The following is an 18,807-nucleotide window of genomic DNA, read 5'->3' as shown; positions in this document are numbered from 1 at the left end:
CCTGACCAGGGATCGAGCCCACACCCCCTGTATTGGAAGGCGAAGTCTTAACCACTGGACTGCCAGGGAAGTCCCCACATATATATATATATTTTTTGGTATGCGGCCCTCTCACTGCTGTGGCCTCTCCCATTGCGGACCACAGGCTCCGGACGCGCAGGCTCAGCGGCCATGGCTCATGGGCCTAGCCGCTCCGCGGCATGTGGGATCTTCCCAGACCGGGGCACAAACCCGTGTCCCCTGCATCGGCAGGCGGACTCTCAACCACTGAGCCACCAGGGAAGCCCCCCCACATATATTTTTAAAATAATATTTTGACAACTGTATTTTGATATAATTTGTTTCCTTTGTAATTCTATGCATTTTATTTTATACACTAACAAACATCCCAAGCAGGGCTCCAGAAGCTTCCCCAGGCTGCCAAAGCAGTTCGGAGAACAAAAGGGCTAAGGCAGCAGGCCGGAGAAGGGAGGCAGCCCCAGTGCAGCAGGAGCAGGGCCAGCCATGGAGATGGTGGCAAGATGACACTGCAGAGACTGAAGGGCCTTGAGGGTCACAGTGAGGAACTGGATTTTCTCTTGGGAGAAAATCTCTTCTCAATGGGAAACAATTGGAAAGTTTTAAGTGTAGATCGACTTCATGATTTGACTTACATTAAAACATTAAAAGGATACCACCACCGCCACCACCAAGAGCTTCCTCATTGTTGCAAGTAAGTAAAGGAATCTAGGGTTGGTAAAGATAAAACAGGGAGATTTGCAACTTGGGGTAGGGTGATAGCAAGTGAAATGTTGAAAAGGGAAATGGAGTTAAGATATCCTTTAAAGGTGAAATTGGAAGCTTGTGGCAATGAATTCACTGTGGGAGGTGTGAGAAAAAGAAGTGTCAGTGATGATCCCATGGCCTCTTACTTAAGTCACCACTGGTGCACGATGGTGCCATTGTCCATGATGAAGAAGGCAGAGGAGGGCCAAGTGGAAGAGGAACGTTCAGTTTCTGACGTGTCGATTGAGGTGCCTGCACGACGTCCAAATGGATGTGTCGGGTAGGCGATTGCATACATGAGCCTGGAGCTTAAATGAGATCTGGGTTGGGGATAGGAATTTGGAGATGCCAACATACAGATGTCATCGGAAATCACGGAGATGAGTGAGGCTGCCTTAGGTGAAAGTGAGATGAGACGAGGACCCAGAATGGCTCTGTGAACTTCAAAATCTAGACATGGTGTGATAATAGGTTATCATAATGACCTTACAAAGAGCCAGCCTTCATGGAGGGCTTACTGTGGGCTAGGCATTGCTCTAAAGGTGCTGCATGAATTTATTTCTTTATTTTCACAATAACCCTATGAAGTAAGCAGGTATCCAAGGTCACAGTTAGTAGTTGGAGGAGCTTAGGGTAGGAACCCGGCAATCTGGCCCCAGAACTTCTCCCTCAACCCCTGTGGAGCCTGAGACAAAGTAGTCAGAGGTGTCAGGAGATAGAAGGGAAACCAGCAGCATGATGTCTAGAAGCTAAGAGCAGAATATTTCCAGATCGAGGGGTGGTCAGCCCGGTGGCATGCTGCTTGGTTCAGCAAGACGAACTCCAAAGAGTAGCCATCGGTTCTGGCAACACGGGGGTTGTAGGCAATATCAGAAGAGGCAATTTTGGGGGAGTGGCAGGAAGGTAGGAGTGGAAACTAGTTGGTGTGGCTCAGGGAGAGAGAGAGCTGAGGATGTAGAGAGGGCACTGCCTTTCACTGTCCCCTGAGAATAGGATGCTTGCAGGTAGTTATAAGGTTTGGAGAAAGTGCGTATAAAGCACGTAGCACTGTGCTTAGCACACAATAGGCATGCAATAAATGTTAACAATTTTACTACTTGTCTGCATAAATCTTGAGATCATAAAGGCTTGCAGTATTGGTGACACAGGAGCAGGAATATAAACGCACAACTTTCGGTCAGCCAGCGTATATATGGGCAGGCACCAAGACACATTCAATGAGAGTTCAGGATGAAGAAAACCAACTCTGCCCCCTGGATGAATTGCCAGGCTGGTACTAGATGAAAGGCATACCTATAACAAAGGTAATGAACGAGGCTGTCTGTGACATACCCAGCGAGTATGCAAATAGGGAGGGTTGAAGGAGTTCAGAGGAAAGGTCTCTGGACTTGGATGGGACGATGCATTTGCCTGGAGAAGAGATGCACTCTATTGCCAGTGCCCCTGTTTCTTCATGAGGAATGAGGGCCCCGGACGGGGGCGGTGGCTTTGCCCTGAGCCTTGGTAGGTCAGGCAAAGCTGTCAGTCACACATCCTCCTTGTGTGGCAGTAACACTTCACATTTAGAAGTACCTCTCTCCACAGGGCTGAAAGCAATCTGTAAACAGAACTGAACGTCTCTCATTACTTCTCTCCACGCAGCTTCCCATCCTGCTGTGACTGATGGCTGGGCTTGTGGGAAGGAACCAGAGGACCCCAGTGTGTGACCAAAGACAGCATTGGGAAGCTCCCACAGAAGTAATTTGGAGCTCAGAGTTAGAAAACTGGGTGTAGACATGAGTTCTGCCTTGAGTTCCTCAAAGCCGTTCCTCAAATCCTTCCTTAGAGGGGCAGGGAGTGGAAGCAAACCTCACTCACTCTTGGGGCCTTGAACTGCTTCTGCTTCCTGAAGAAAGGTGGATCCAGCCTTCTGCCTTCAGGGAGACCATTGGCATTTTCTTTGCTCCTCAGGCCGTGTGATTGATGACTGAGAAAAGCTGGGTTTTAAAAAAATTCTTACAGAGGACTGCCCTCCCTAGACCCCTGTAGCTCTTCAGGGACACCTGACCTGTGGCCTTGACAGGAATTCTAGGAGAAGTCAGGTAATGGTGGGGAAGGGCCAGGTAGATCATGGCGGATGGGCTGCATGACAGAACTGTGAGTGCCACCAGGGGTGGAAGGTGGGTCACGTGATGCACAGTCACTCAGATCTCCTGACCACAAACCCTGGACTAATTTGGGGTTGCTCTCTGGCTTTCTGCATCACTTGGAGCTTGCCCCAGTGTTTCTGATATTAGCACATTGTTCTCCAGTAAGTCTTCTTTTTCACATGATTTATGTAAAGCCATCAGCAAATGTGCGGGAGTGCCCTTGATAATGCCTGCAGGATCTCTAAGTGCTGGGTCCAGTCTTTGGGAGGGATTATGTAAGGCGAGCCTGGGGAAGACTGTGCAGGAACTTGCAGATTTGCAAGAATGTCTGTTGTGTGGAATTAAAGTTTTTGCTTACTATTCGATCTCCTCCTAGCCTGTCTAATCCTAGTCATCATTCACGGCCCAGAATAAGTTCTGCATCTTCTAGAAAGCCCTCCTTGATAATTTTTTTCAGTATTCCTTTATTTTATTTTATTTTGTATTGAGGCTAAGTTCATATAATGTAAAATTAATCATTATTGGCATTTAGTGCATTCACAGTGTTGTGCAATCACCACCTCTATTTAGTTTCAAAACATTTTTATCGCCTCCAAATGAAGCCCTTTTTTCTGTTAAGCGGTTATTCTCTACTGCCTCTCCAGCCCCACCCCAGCCTGGCAACCACCAATCTGCTTTCTCTCTCTATGGACTTACCTGTTTTGGCTATTTCAAATCAATAGAATCATACAATGTATGTGCCTGGCTTCCTTCAATTAGCATGATGTTTTCTAGATTCATGTATGTTGTAGCATGTATTGGTACTTTATTCCTTTTTAACGGTTGAATAATATTCCATCATACGTATGTACTGCAGCTTATTTATCCATTCATCTGTTGATGGGCATTTGGGTTATTTCCACCTTTTGACTATTGTTAATAGTGCTGCTATGAACACATCTATTCAAATATTTGTTTCAGTACTTTTTTTTAAACTTCTTTTGGGTATAAGTGTAGGAGTAGAACTGCTGGGTCATATGGTTCTATGTTTAGCTTTTCGAGGAACCAGTAAATTATTTTCCACAACAGCTGAACCATTTTGCATTCCTACCAGCAAAACTTGATCATTTCATTTTATAGTAACTCTTCTACAAACTCTTGTACAAAAAAGATATGTTTTACCTGCGTTTGATGCCTTCTGGGTTCTGTATTGTTGTTTCTACATCATCTTTTAACTTGATTCTAATCTCTACAACCTCGAGGATGAATCTTCATTATTTGTTTATTTATTAATTCATGGATTCAATTAGTAGTTAGCATTATGGTTTAGTAGCTAAGAATCCTGGCTCTGGAATCAAACTACCTGGGTTCAAGTACTGGATCTGCCAGTTGCTAGATGTACCATTTAGGAAATGTTATTTTACCTCTCTGCATCTTTGTTTCTTCATTTGTAAAATGGGAATAATGATGGTTGTATTAGTTTCATATTGCTGCTGTAGCAATTACCACATACTTTGTGGCTTAACATTGCACAAATGTGTCATCTTATAATTCTGGAGGTCAGAAGTCTGAAATGGGTCTCACTGAGCTAAAATCTAGCATGGCAGGGCTATACTTCTTTCGGAGGCTCTAGGGGAGAGTCTGTTTCCTTACTTTCTCTGGCTTCTAGAGAACACCTGCATTCCTTGGTTCATGGTCCCCTTCCGTCTTCAGTATCTTCCCTCTTCCATATCACTCTGGCTTCTATCATCACATCTACTCTGACCCTCCTGCCTCCCTCCTTAAAGGATCCTTGTAATGATGTTAGGCCCGCCCAGATAATCCAGGAAAATCTCCCCATCCCAAGATCTTTACTTAATCACATCTGCAAAGCCCCTTTATTCATGAAAGGTAACATATTCACAGGTTCCAGGGTTTAGGTTGTGGACATTTTGGGGGGCCATTATTCAGCCTGTCACAACCATACTACCTCATAAGATTATTCCGAAGATAAAATGAGATATTTCGCAGAAAGCACCAGTACTCAATGATACTAGACATTACTGCTGCTCCTACCAATGATGCCTATGCCTATGGCTAGATTTAGTACGAAGAACATAGTGAGTGCCCTGTGGGTATCTGGAGACTGTATGCGTCTGACTCCTAAAGTCTCAGTGGTGTTGCCTCCTAAGAACGGACTGCCTTTTCTCAATAGGAACAGAGTCACTCATCAAACTCCTCATGACAGAGTCCTCTCTGGGGTTCCACTTAGTTCAGACCCATCTCTGTGGGAATCTGAATCCTAAAGCTCTGGTCTATCCCAGGGGTCTTAATTATCTCTGAATTAGAGAGTCAGAAGTTCTGGGTCACAAAAGACACACCTGATAAAAGACTGCCGTCTAAAATATACAGAGAACTCTTAAAATTCAACAATAAGACAACAAACGACCCAATTAAAAAATGGGCCAAAGGCTTTAACAGACACCTCACCAAACATATGAGAAGATGCTCCATGTCATAGGCCATCCGGGCAACACAAGTTAAAACAACAGTGAGATACCACTATGTACCTGTTAGAGTGGCCAAGACCCAGGCCCCTGACAGTACCAAATACTGCAGAGAATGCAGAGCAACAGGAACTCTCATTCACTGCTGGTGGGAATGCAAAATGGAACAGCCACTTTGGAAGACACTGTAATGGTTTCTTAGAAAACTAAACACGCTCTTACCATAGAATCCAGCAGTTGCACTCCTTGGTATTCACTCAAAGAAGTTGAAAACTTATGTCCCACAAAAACATGCACATGGATGTTTATAGTAGATTTGTTCATAATTGAAAGCAACCACCATGTCCTTCAGTAGGTGAGTGGATAAATAAACTGGGACATCCAGACAATTGAATATCATTCAGCACTAAAAATAAATGAGCTATCAAGCCATGAAAAGACATGGGAGAATCTAAAATACATATTACTAAGTAAAAGAAGCCAGTCTAAAAAGGCTACATACTATACGATTCTAATTATATGACATTCTGGAAAAGGCAAGACTATGAAGATAGTAAAAAGGTCAGTGGTTGCCAGGGGTTGGTGGGGGAGGGATGAATAGGCAGAGCCCAGAGGATGTTTAAGATAGCAGGAAGACTCTGTATGATAGTGTAATAGTGGATACATGTTGTTACACGTTGGTTCAAATCCATAGAATGTACAACACCAAGAGTGAACCCCAGGGGCTTCCCTGGTGGCGCAGTGGTTGAGAGTCCGCCTGCCGATGCAGGGGACACGGTTTCGTGCTCCGGTCCGGGAAGATCCCACGTGCCGCGGAGCAGCTGGTCCCGTGAGCCATGGCTGCTGAGCCTGCGCGTCCGGAGCCTGTGTTCCGCAATTGGAGAGGCCACAACAGTGAGAGGCCTGCGTACCGTAAAAAAAAAAAAAAAAGGGTGAACCCTAATGTAAACTGAAGCTTTTGGATGATGATGTGTCAGTGCAGGTTTTCGACTGTAACGAACATGCCACTCTAGTGGGGGTGTTGTTAATGGGGAGGCTGTGCACGTGACGGGGCAGGGGAACATGGGTAGTCTCTGTACCTTCTTCTCAATTTTGCTATGAACCTAAAACTACTCTAAAAAAAAATAAAGTCTTAAAAAAAGTTCTGGGTCCTTGGGAAGACATAGTGAGACTTAAGAACCCAAGGTTGGAAGAAAGCTACGTATGAAGGGAAGCAGATCTGGAACTCGTGTTGAACTATGGAAGCTTCTGAATTGCTGTACATGATGGACTTTTAATCCCAAAGAAAATTCTATTTATAAGAGATATTCCACCAGGAAACAGTGGAGGGAGGATCCCTAGAACCCTCTCAGTTTGTCTTGCTCCAGGAGATGGGCTCAAGGACAAAGAGAGAATAGGGACAAGAACCTTCAGACAACATGACATCCGTGTGGAGTCACTTAGTCCCTTGGGGAGAGAGGGAAATTTTGCTATTGATGTTGTCAGGCAGACTTGCTAATAACTGCATACGCTGTAGCGGCCCCAGTTGGGAGATGTGAAGCTGCTCTCAGATCCTGTGACAGGGGCAGAGATTCCTTCTCTGTGTGTAACTTAGGGGCCTATGAATAGAGGCCGGGTCCCTGGATGAGGTGGCTGTAGGCGGCAGTGGGGGACAGAGGGCTTAGTCCTAGTGAAGAAGCTTGAATTCCTTAATTTTCCTCTCTTGGCCTCGGCCACCCCATCTGAAAAAGGTGGGTGGATTGAAGATCTTGCGCAAGTCCTAGCAGCCTGTGATTCTATAATTATATAAAGAGTTATGCCACAGCATTTTAAAATAAATACTCCTCAGATGATTCCTGTGAAGATCATCTGAACAAAGTGTAAATCGTGAATCTTGACTCAGCCCATGGAAATGTCTGGGTCATGTCCTCCCACTTACGTTTACTCATCTTAACACTTAGAAAAAGCCTTGGGTCTCCTGAGTTCTGAGTTCCTGAGTTTTATCCATATTCTAGTTTTGCCATGACCAGCTGACCCCTCGGGGCTTTAAGAGACTCCAAAGTTCCTAGGGTGGAGGAGAGAGAAGTATTGATGGTCATGGGATATTTCCCAAGAAACAGAGAAATAAAGGTGTTTTACTGGTCACGGTGGTTGTAGAAAAAGAGGACCCGTGGCTCAAAGCCCTGAGGCTGAAGCAGGATTTAGATAGCTTCCCTGCTGGGACCACAAAGGACATGACACTGAAAACCAGAAGTGACCCCAGCGTGCATGACCTATAGGGAAGAGTCAACCCTTTGGGTAGTTTCTGGGACCCTTGAACTTTGAGGGGAAGATGAAGAGTTCTAGGATGAAATGCATCTTCCTAATAGTTGGGATAATATTATACTGCAAGAAGAAAAAATCAAGCCACGTGGGTAAGAGAGGAAGTGGCCCCTCAGGGCCCAGGGTGGGGAGAAGGGAGAACTCAGAAGACTGGAGGAATGGCAGGAGGGGCTGCATGAGCAGAGGCCCAGGGTCAAGACCAGGCTCCGTGTGTTTGGGGAGCTACACCAGCTGAGTGTTTCTGGGTTGTGGGATGAAGGGGAGGGGGTGATGCGATGGGCTGAGGCTGGAGAGGTCAACAGGGGCAGGCCAGGGAGGCCCCTGTGGACCAGGTAAGGTGTTTGAACTCGATCCTGTGAGGGCGCGCGGGTGGGGAGCCTCGCAGGGTATCAGGCAGGGACTCGCCACGGTTCGTTGAAGGTTCATTGCCCTTGCTCTTCGTCAGCAGGTGCACGCTCTCTGTTTCCTTATTCCCACGGCAGCCGCAGGATCTTCACTCAAGGAATTGTCACTTCAAGCCAAGAACAAGCAGAACAACAAATTCTCAAGAGAAATCTGTGCTTTTCCCAAAGTGTTGCTTGCAGAGTGGGAGGAAAGAAACTTGACACAAGATATTTGGGAGTTTGGGGAAAAATAATGTATTTTGCATGTTGCTTCCAGGCACCCGGGTGTCCTCTTGATGTTTAATTACATCCTGCGTGTTTTCATGGAAAATGCCAAGGCCACAGTGGGTCCATGGCCTCACATCTCCCGCAACCTCTGAGGATGCCATTCCCCCTCCCTAAATAGTAACCCTCAGAAGCAGAGTAGACTCCATTGCAGTCTAAGCAAGGGCCGCAGGAAAAGCAAATAGGATAAAAGGGAAATAAAGCAACTCCTCTGGCTCGGTCCGTGCAGGGGGTGTGGATGCAACAGCAACTGTAGAGGTGGCCGGGACCCCACGTATCCGAATCAGTGACTGATCAGTGACTGTGATGGAATTAGCACCGTGTCGTCATCAGACACCTTCTCTTTCAGTCCATTTGGCCACTGATGAGCTGGGTGACTTTGGGCAAGTCTCATTTGCTTTCTTGACCTCAGTGTTCCCACTGGAGGGCTGAGACATAGATATTCTCTTCTTGCTCCAAAATGCCCTGTATAATCACTGGAAGGGTTCTTCCTCCAAGTCTGAGTCCCTCCACCCATTTTAACTTAAACACTTTGTGATGGTGCTTTTTATAACCAGCTACTTCCAAAGAGGATTTGCGTCAGCTTACAATATGAGAGGCGGTCATGATGGAATCATTAAAAGGCAATCAGTGATCAAATATCATTTGATAGGTGGCGGTGATGGGGTGAAAAATATACCAGAAACCTAGGATGAAAATAGCTTTTTCAAGGAAGTACGAAAGGAGAGCTTTGAACGCCTGGCTGCTGGAGAGAAGGAAGTCCCCCGTCCCATGCTCTGAAGGAGCCCTTTGTGACTGGGGAGCTGGCTGTTTGCTGGCATCTACGTAAGAGGTGCAGCAAGCAGTTAAGAATCCAAGTCACCAGCAGCACTTCTCTAAAGATGCAAGATACTCAAGGTACTCTACATGTGGCTTTGTTTATTTTCCCTCTCTTAGAAATTCCCATTTCCTTTGGCAGAAATGAACAGATGTGTCTCACAAACTGATGAAGGTTGACAGATTTAAGGTTTGCATTGAGCGTTTTCTAGAAAGCGGGAGAAGTAAGCAGGGTCTGCTCTTTCGGCGGGCAGAGGTGAAGCTTGAGCCTCCTTTCCTGAGGTGCCGACCCCCTGCGCTCTGGGGCACCCACGTTTGCGTATGGGATTTGAGTCTCTCTTCTGGTCCAGCTCACCTAGCTGATGCCAAGCAGCCCCAAGGCGATCCTCTCCCCCCGTAAGCAGCCCCTCACCAGCCTCTCCAGGGAGCCAGTGCCAGGATTCTGAACCACTCTTTTCTCCTACTGACCTAGAAAAACATTTCGGTGGGTTTTGGAAGTCTGCCTTTCCTCTTCTGAAGCAAGCTGAGAAAATGTCACGTACTGAGTGGATCCTCTGCACAGCAACCTGTTGAAACCGACCAGAGAAAATGAAAACTTAGCTTGAAAACGAGCAAGTTTTATGTTCTGCGGCTGCCGCATCAGGAAGCCCGTGTCTGGTGCCTGAGCTCTGGCAGAGACGGAAAGCCGCCCTTCAAATGACTGTCATTCTGACTCCGCATAAATTCGGGAGCTGCTCTGGGAACTGAGGGCTCTGAGACCTACTCTCCCTCCACTGCGTGTGCATGTAGCTCACATGAAGGATAATATAAGATACGTGGGCACTCAGACACCAGCAGAATTTAGCTCGTAGCATGGTGGAAGCATTATGTGTGTGTATGTGTTTAACTTAGGGCTGGAAAAAAATGCTAAATGAAGAGCTCAGAACATCAGCTCTATATCCATCCTTAATACTGTGTGACTTTTAAATCTGCAAGGGTTCACTTGAGTCTAATCAGGCTGCACACAGGATGGAGGCTGAACTGAGAGGCTCACGTGATTCCACACTCAGCATAGAGGTTGGTGGGGCTGGAGCTTTGGGCATCGTCTAACCAGGAAAGCCCAAGAACTCAAATCCTGTTAACACCTTCCTTGCTATTCCTCCTAATTTCCTCCTGTCTACTGAAGTCTTCCTCTGCCAACATTAAAACATTAACTCCCTTTCTGTCTATAGTAACTCTGATTCATATTCTCATCTTCCTTCCTCTTTGAAATTTCCCTTGAATCCTCAAACCAGCCGTAATTATAGGATTGTAAACTCAGGGCAGCTCAGGGCTGGTGGGGCCTTAGAAAACGCTTCACTTCCCCTCTCCTTCAAGGGAAGGGATTCCTTAGAAAGTATCTTTCACTGGTGGCCCTCCGCCTTCTGCTTGAACACTGCTGGTGATGGGAAGCTCCCTACCTTGTGTGCAGTATACTACTCAGGAATTTGTGCTCTGGAACCAAATGGAGTTGGGTTTGCAATCCACTCTGCCACTTGCTCAGTGGTTGTTCTTTGGCAGTTTTTGCAACCTCTCCAAGGGACTTCATCCCGAAAATGGAGTTAATAATAGTATCTGCTTGTTAGGGTTGTTGGCCTGGCCTTGGGTTTTGACCAAATGTGTGCCTTTTAGAGGCTAGCATTTGTAAAAGATACTTTTAGGGAAATTGTATCTTTGGACTTTTAAAGAAGTCAAGGTTTAGAGACACCTGAACTGTGAAATAAAGCCTGCATATCTACACAGACATTTACACAGACACACAGTCCGCTCCAGACAGTGGATATAGGGTGTGATATTTGTTTGCTAAGGCTGCTGGGAGGCTTAAACGATGGAATTTATTGTCTTGGCAAGTTGCTTCTTCCCGAGGGCTGTGTAGGAAGGATCTGTTCAAAATCTTCCCCCTTGCCTTGCAGAGGGTGCTTCTCCCTGTCTCCTCACGTCGTCTTCCCTCTCTGCACATCTATTTCTGCATCCAGATTTCCCCTCTTTATAAGGACGGCAGTCATATTGGATTAGGGCCACCCTAATATCCTCAGGTTAACTCGCTTACCTCTGTAAGATCCCATCTCCAAATAAGGTCACACGCTGAGGTGCTGGAGGTTAGGGTGCCAACATACCTTTTATACGTGTGGGGCACAATTCACTCTGTAACGCTGAGCAATGGACAAGGTACCAGGCTGGCCATTCAGGGGCCTTGGCTTGTGTCTAAGTTCTATCGATGACCAATTGTATGATTCTGGCTGAGTCTCTGGACCTGCATTTTCCCCACTGAGACATGGGTGGATTGACCTGAATGGCCACTGAGGTCCCTTCTACCCTAGAGTTCTATGGTTTGAGTGGCCTGTTTGTTTTTAAAATGAACTGACAGAGATTCTCAGCGTGAGGTCAGACAGTGAGGGGACAGGGGTTTCTGAGCAGAGAGGCTTATGCTGTTCGGTCGCCCTCAGATCACACCATCTGGGTTGCAAGAAAAGGACAACAGCTTTCCATGTTCTGAAAGAATGCTTTCTTCCTCTAACATCCTGCTTCCAATCCTGTTGCTTGGGGAATGGCCCAATTTTAGCTACAGTGCTGTATTTTGAAGGCCCTAAAAGCTCCATAAAGCATTGATTTGGGATGAGGTAGCTGAGGAATTCAGTGAATTTAAGAGCATATTTGTAGTATTTCATAAAAATAAATCAACTGTTACTTTTTATGGGAACAAACATTTTTTTTTTTTTTTTTTTTTTTGTGGTACGTGGGCCTCTCACTGCTGTGGCCTCTCCCGTTGCGGAGCGCAGGCTCAGCGGCCATGGCTCACGGGCCCAGCCGCTCCACGGCATGTGAGATCTTCCCGGACCGGGGCACGAACCCATGTCCCCTGCATCGGCAGGCGGACTCTCAACCACTGCGCCACCAGGGAAGCCCAGGAACAAAGATTTTTTAACTGGGAGAGTTGTGTTTTTTTTCCCCTCTAATTCTTAGAACAGTCTTGTAAAAATGGTACCCTGTAGAGTCCTTTGCTCATTTCTGCCTCTTGTCATTACTGTTGAAGTCTTTGTAGGATGGTTTTATTTTTGTTAAGTGATAGTGTTTAAATGTTGATCCATGTCAACAGAACACCGAAGCCATCAACACATAATTGCATTAATATTAATTCTCGTTTCAATGAGAAAGCTGCCTTATAATCACTTGTTATTTAACCCTGACTGTAACCTTTCCAGGAAAGAAGAGGACAGGTTGACAGATCCAAGCCACTGTCATATCCCTCCAGAGTGGCAAGCCTCTCTGTCACACAACATGGTACTGGGCACACATCAAGATGTTCATCAATGGAAAGGGAGATTGGTGTTGGATGTAAGAATCTAGACTTAAGCCTATGGAAGGAAAACTTTAGTTGATGTTTGTGGAATGTAACTTGGAGATCCTGACTCAAAACAGGTGTACCCTGGGGTGACTCTCATTTTGATGCACTCACTGATGCAGTGAAGTGTGTGCCAAAGTCTTCTCTTGGGGAAAGTAACTATGTCTTGGGGTTGGGAACAAGGTGTCTTCCAATTGGGGGGAGGCTTCCCTCGCAGATCCATACGGTGATGGAGGAGGGAATGAGGGCCAAGGTCTGAGGTCTCCCAGTCAGTGCTGCCTTGGCCAGAAAACTGCCGTTGTGTCACATCTTACAATAGGGACATGGCTAGCTGCCCCCTCCCTCCTGAAGTGGGGAAGCAAGTACTGTGGAAATCTGGGTACCACTGGGAGCTTATAGGAAAGAATGTTTTTCATCATCCAGAATCTCAAAGCCTGGCCTGTCTGGGGAGACGGTGAGACGTTTAGGCGGTATCTGTATTTTACTTCATTCCTTTGTGATTAAGTTGCCAATGGTGTTGTCTTGACTCTGATCAAGGAGATCTCCCGGCTTGCTCTTCTGCCAGGAGGGGCCCCAGGAGCTCAGATTGACTCAAGAGCAGCAGAGACCGAAGCCTCTGCTGTTGAAGCACCTAGCGAGCCTGGGTCAGCATCCTTAATTACAGGCCAAGTTATGGCTAACTCAGCCTGCCTCTCATTGCAGCCTGAAGAGTAACTGATGCATCACGGAAACTTCTGGAAAATACTCTGATCATGGAAAGTTGATTTTATATTTACTAATGTGAAATCTTAGTAAGTGAAGTATCACAATCATGGTTGTGAGAACCTTTAAAAATGACAGGATTTCCTTTTTTATGTGTCTATAACCAGGGAAGTCCCAGGGATGGGGCTTAGTTGAAAATGCTTCTGCATGTTGAGGGAGCTGGGCTGGTCCATGACCAGTATGAGAAGAGGCTCCTTTGGGAACAAGTGTGAACTGGGTTTCAAAACTCTTCCCTGAAGTGGGGTTGGCGTAACTCTGTCATTTCTACTGAGACCAGGAATTGATTATTCTTCCATTGCTCTACCTTCCATGTCTTTTCTCTCTGAGGACAAGGCAGAGACCAGGTCTCTACCTCTCCCTCCTTCCCATCTTCCCATAAAGCTCCGCATTCATCAGAGTCTTTTGTGGTCCTTACTTGTTCACTAATAAATGCTTATTCCTCTCTGAAAACAGCCAGCTGTCTTTAGCCATCCGTATCTCCTCCCCTCACCCCACCCACCGCCATCAGTATCACTGTCTTTGCTCTTTGGATGCCAAGTCACCAGACAGGAGACATAAGAGGGTAGGATGATGTTTGGGGCTTAGAGGTTCTATCCTTTCACGAGCAAAAGCTGGGTTAGCATCCAAAAACCTTTCTCTTTAGGGGCTGGTCTTCTGCTCCCAGCTGCCCTCTGGGAAGATGGGCAGTGATGCTATTGACAGCATCCTGTCAGGGGTCACTGGGAAAGAACAAGCAAGGCCACTCTGCATCATGTTGAATCCAGTTTGGTCACATCCAGAGGCATTCCCTGAGGGGCCAACATGTGCCAGGCCTTGGGTTTCGTGGCCATGAACCTGCCGCGCTTCCTGTTCTCAGGATCTCAACCTCTTGAACAAGACAAGTTACCCACCGGGAAAACTGCCTTATCTAAGACCTGGGATTAGCGTCTGCCACAAATACTTCACAGCAAGGAATCCATACTTGTTTTGATGATAATTAAATGAAGGAAGTGCCAAATGGCTACTAGGAAGGAATTTCCAGGAGGAAAAGTGCTCTGAGATCTGGGGAAGTCAATAGAGGATGTTTGGCAATGGCTCAGGTAGCCCTGCAAGACCTGCAGGGGTTAAGCAGACAGAGAAGCACAGGAGAGGCTTCTGGGCAAGAGATTGGCCCCAAGGCTGGGAGGAACAGTGCAGAACAGAAATGGAGCTGAATATATATATATTTCTTTTAAAAACGTTTTTAAAATACTTTTTTTTTTTTTTTTTTTTTTTTGCGGTACGCGGGCCTCTCACTGTTGTGGCCTCTCCCGTTGCAGAGCACAGGGTCCGGACGCGCAGGCTCAGCGGCCATGGCTCACGGGCCCAGCCGCTCTGCAGCATGTGGGATCCTCCCAGACCGGGGCACGAACCCGTGTCCCCTGCATTGGCAGGCGGACTCTCAACCACTGCGCCACCAGGGAAGCCCCTAAAATACTTTTTAAAAAATTTTCTTTTCCTCATTTTACTCTTTCATCCCATTTTTGCTACTGCCCCCCACCCTCCCCCCGCTCTCTGATTTCCTCTTTGATGCTATGTTTTTTTAAAACAGGCTGGGGACATGCTGCATTTTAAAGCCTCTCCTGCCTGCCCAGTTGTCCTCCCTAGTCCTCGAAGCTCCACATGCAGCCAGAGTGACCTGAGGATGAAGCTCATTAATAATGTGCATAGGAAATCACATCCTCTGTAGGAGGCTGGGAGATGGGGGCTCTGCCTCTGTCATCGAGCTTTCAGAAATGGCAGCTCACCAATAGAACACCCCGGCCCTGCAGCCTGAAGGTGTCCTGGGGGGAGATTTCTTGGGTGAAATTTCTCCATCCAAGTGGGGCCTCAACTAGAGGAGCTTGGTCTCCCTGAGAATAGTTGCTTCCTTGCCCAGCATCCTTGTGGACATTTCCAGTTGGGGGAGGGGGATGTCCGACAGCATGTCACTTAGCATGAGTACACCCATTAGTTATAATTAAACAGGCTGCTGCAATGATGACAAATAAATTTAGCACCAAAAGGATTGTGTAGATATTCAGAGCCAGAAGAGCAGTCTTCAGACGACAAATTAGCCAGGCTTTCCTGCTCTGGAGGAAAGCCTGGAAAGCCTGCCTCAGGGGAGGCAGGTCTTCTCCCAGGTGGATGTCCTCGCATTCTCAAAGCGTGATGCTTCCTGAGAGTAGATTCATCTTGAGTCTATTTCAGGCAACATCCTCAAGCCCTAGGACCCTAGGAGCACCTCCTTACTTTTTCTAATATTTGCGGGCCATTTCCTTCCCCCTGCTTCATCCTGAATGCATTTGCATCGTCCATCTCTGGCTTCCTTCTAGGAGGTCAGGAGCCTGCTGTTCACAACAGGCTTTCCCTGTGATCAGCCACCGTCAACGCCCGTGCTCCTGCAGGATCCCAAGGAAGAGCACACGTCGAGACCTCAGCCCTTCAGCTGGAAACCTTTGGGTGGTCTCCCCGGACAGCCATCATCAGGTGAAGCCTAATCCCGCCTTGTGCGCTCGTGGTTAATATACCATGGACACCAGCCGGGCTATTTTCTTTTATGTTTCAAAAGGCTGTGCTATTGCGTCTTTGATATCCCCTAGGCCCCAAGTAGGCAGCGTTTCACTAGACTTCTTGAAATATGGACACAAAATTTTCAGGGAAAGGAGGGGTATCAAAACCTTAACATAGAAATAAATTGGGAGAGGAATGATGGATGATGGGAAGGCTCCCTGAGCAGACTACAGGGAATCAAGAGGAAAGACTATTACTTTTAATAATAAGAGTCAATACAGAATGAGCGTGGCTACATGTCAGTTATTGTGTTGGTCCTTTTCATGAGGGCAGCATGGGGTGATTGTTAAGAGCATGACCATCATTCAGTGCCTGGCTTTGAATCTTAGCTTTGCTGCTAGCTAGTGGGGTGACCATAAGCAAGTAGCTTACCTTTCCTGTGCCTTAGATGCCCCACCTGTAAAATGGGGGCTAATAATATTACCTATCTCCTAGGATCGTTGTGACAGCTAAGTGAGACGATTTACGTAAAGTGTACAGAATAGGATCTGTATCTTGTGAAGGTTAGTGAATTCTATCACTTGAGCATTTTCCCATCTTTAGGGATTATTATCTTCACAGTGTTGCTATAATCACACACCCATGGATTTACTTAATATTTAAAGATTTTGTAAACTTAAAAAGGTATGAATATAACATACTGAAAAGTGCACAAATCATAGATGCGTAAATCAATAAATTATCATGAAATGTCAAGAAACAGACCAGGGTAAGGGCCTTGGACACCCTTCTCATGCTCCCCTACAGCTTCTCCAGAGGTACCCCTATTCTGACTCTCACACTGTCATTTAGTTTGCGCATTATACATATGGGATCAGTGTGTATGTTTTTATGTATGTCTGATTTATATAATTCAGTTTCGTGTTTGAAAGCATAGCTCTGTGGTTACATATAGCTGGGGTTCATTTATTTTCCTTGCTGTGTAGTATCCCATTGCATGAATACAGCACCATTATGTATTCTACTGTTAATATTTATTTATTTATTCTGTGGTTTATGGACCTTTGTGTTGTTTCCAGTTTCTGGCTATTATAAATAATGGCAGTATTAATATTTTTATACATACTTATTAAAGCACATGTATGCTGACCGTATATTTAGGAGTGTAATTGCTGGGTTATGAGATGTGACATCCAGCTGTAGGAGGCAGTGTCAAATAGGCTTTCCAGTGGTTGTACTATTTCATTATTTTGTGATCTTTTTATTGATTTGTAGAAATTCTTTATATATTCTGGATACAAACCCTTTGTTGGTAACATGTATTACAAATACCTTTCACACTCTGTGTAAACTTAGTTTAAATTTTAGATTTATCTTAAGTAGTAATATTTGTGAAATTGAGTTTGATATTACTTTTTACTGAAAGATATATGTATATTAGATAAAAGTTTGCCCCTGCTCCAACTAAAATTTCCTCTACTCCTGATGGCATGCCTTATCATCCTTTAGGAAAACTCCATTATCTCATTATTAAATGAGATAAAAGAACCTCTTTGGTAGGTACCGTTATTATCCCTGTTTTCTAGGTTTGGCATTAGAGGCACTGAGAGGTTTCATAATTTACCCAAAGACACAGCTGACATGAGGACCAGGTGTAGTTGCTTCCAGAACTCATAATTCTTCTGTCATGTCACTGGTCAGCAGGCTATTTTATCATCTGTTGTACACTCTGGATCCTTGAGAGACCCTCTGCATCCCTACAGAGACTTGAATGTAGTGGGGTCCTCAGTAAACATTTGGGGGTGGATGGATGTGTTGGTAGATGGATGGATGAATGGATGGATGGATGGGTGGAAGGATGGATGACGTGGACAGTCAGTGTTTTCACAAAAGCTCGCTGCCCATGGAGGAGCCCATCCTCAGGCCAGGGCCAGGGTGTCTACAGCCTGGACCGTGATCCCACAGCAACCCTGCCATGGCCTTTCTCTCCTCAGTGGCCTGAAGGTAGAGAGATAAGAACAGAACTGGAGCTGAGGTGAGGAAATGGCAGTCCCAGCCTTGCCCTTGCCGGGGAGAAGTGTGATCTCATCTTCATCAGTGCAGGGGCTGTTTTAGGAACTCTTGCTTGCAGAGGAAGCAGACACTAGTGGTCTGCCTGCTCTGATGAATTGTTAAACCAGCTCTGTCTACATGTGAGGACCAGGCTTGGGATGTGGGCTCTCCTTTGGGATGCCTTACATACCATGGATGGGGGACCATTCTCTGCTCTCTCTCCGGGAAGACAATGGGCAGATTCAAAGATCAATTCCCATGTTGTTGAGACCCACTGTGTTTGATCTTGCCTCACTCATGCTTTCCTTTTGCACAGTGAAACTTGCCCTTGTTCACTTGAACATTTTCTAGCTCTGTCCCAGGAGCTGATCTGGGTGTTGCTGTAGAAAGGATGGTAAATTGGATTCTGTCTAAAGAGCACAGATGAGGACCTCACAGGGAGAGCTCTGCTAGAGATTGTGATGGGGTGATTTTGAGCGTCACTGTGCCTGGCTTTAACTGTCTCTTGAGGCATTTGTTGAAACTTTGTTCATACTCCGTAGCTACCAGAACCTTTTCCCATTCTGAGTGCTGGCGACGTGCTGCTCTGGACTCTTCCTGAGCACTTGCCTGGGAAAGTGCTTGTTGCATTTAATAAATTGCATTGATTTATTGCCTTTATTGATCTGCTGAAGCTCTCTGTATTATCAGAGGTTATGGCCTTCTTAGGAAAACATGGAAGGCCTCTTCATTAGCATTCATTTTTCTATGAGGCTTTGGAGGGTGAAATACCAAGATGCACAGTGTTCATTCTGGTGATATATTGAGCACCGTCCGGGTGAACAATGGCTTCGGTATAAATCAGGTGGAAGGAAGGAACTGAGGCCGTTTGCCATAGGCTTGCAGGAGTTTTTGTGATGAAATGAGGAGGCTACTTTCCTTTCCTTCGGTGATGACAAGCGCCTCTCTTAATTTTCCACAAGGAAGTAGCAGCAGGC

At 46.1% G+C, this 18,807-nt stretch overlaps 1 pseudogene across 1 annotated transcript in view; it reads left to right on the top strand.

Moving 5' to 3' along the window:
• The first annotated feature begins 932 nt into the window (after positions 1-932).
• LOC309833761 (5'-nucleotidase domain-containing protein 3-like) overlaps positions 933-18,807 on the top strand; it is a 79,790-nt pseudogene continuing 61,915 nt past the window's right edge. The window contains exon 1 of the transcript in view: positions 933-1,045. The product of the transcript in view is annotated as a 5'-nucleotidase domain-containing protein 3-like (transcript). The remainder of the gene's footprint in view (positions 1,046-18,807) is intronic.

Source organism: Grampus griseus (genome assembly GCF_964374135.1).
Source record: "Grampus griseus genome assembly, chromosome: 15".
NCBI lineage: Eukaryota > Metazoa > Chordata > Mammalia > Artiodactyla > Delphinidae > Grampus > Grampus griseus.
This window is presented reverse-complemented; position numbering and strand designations above follow the sequence as displayed.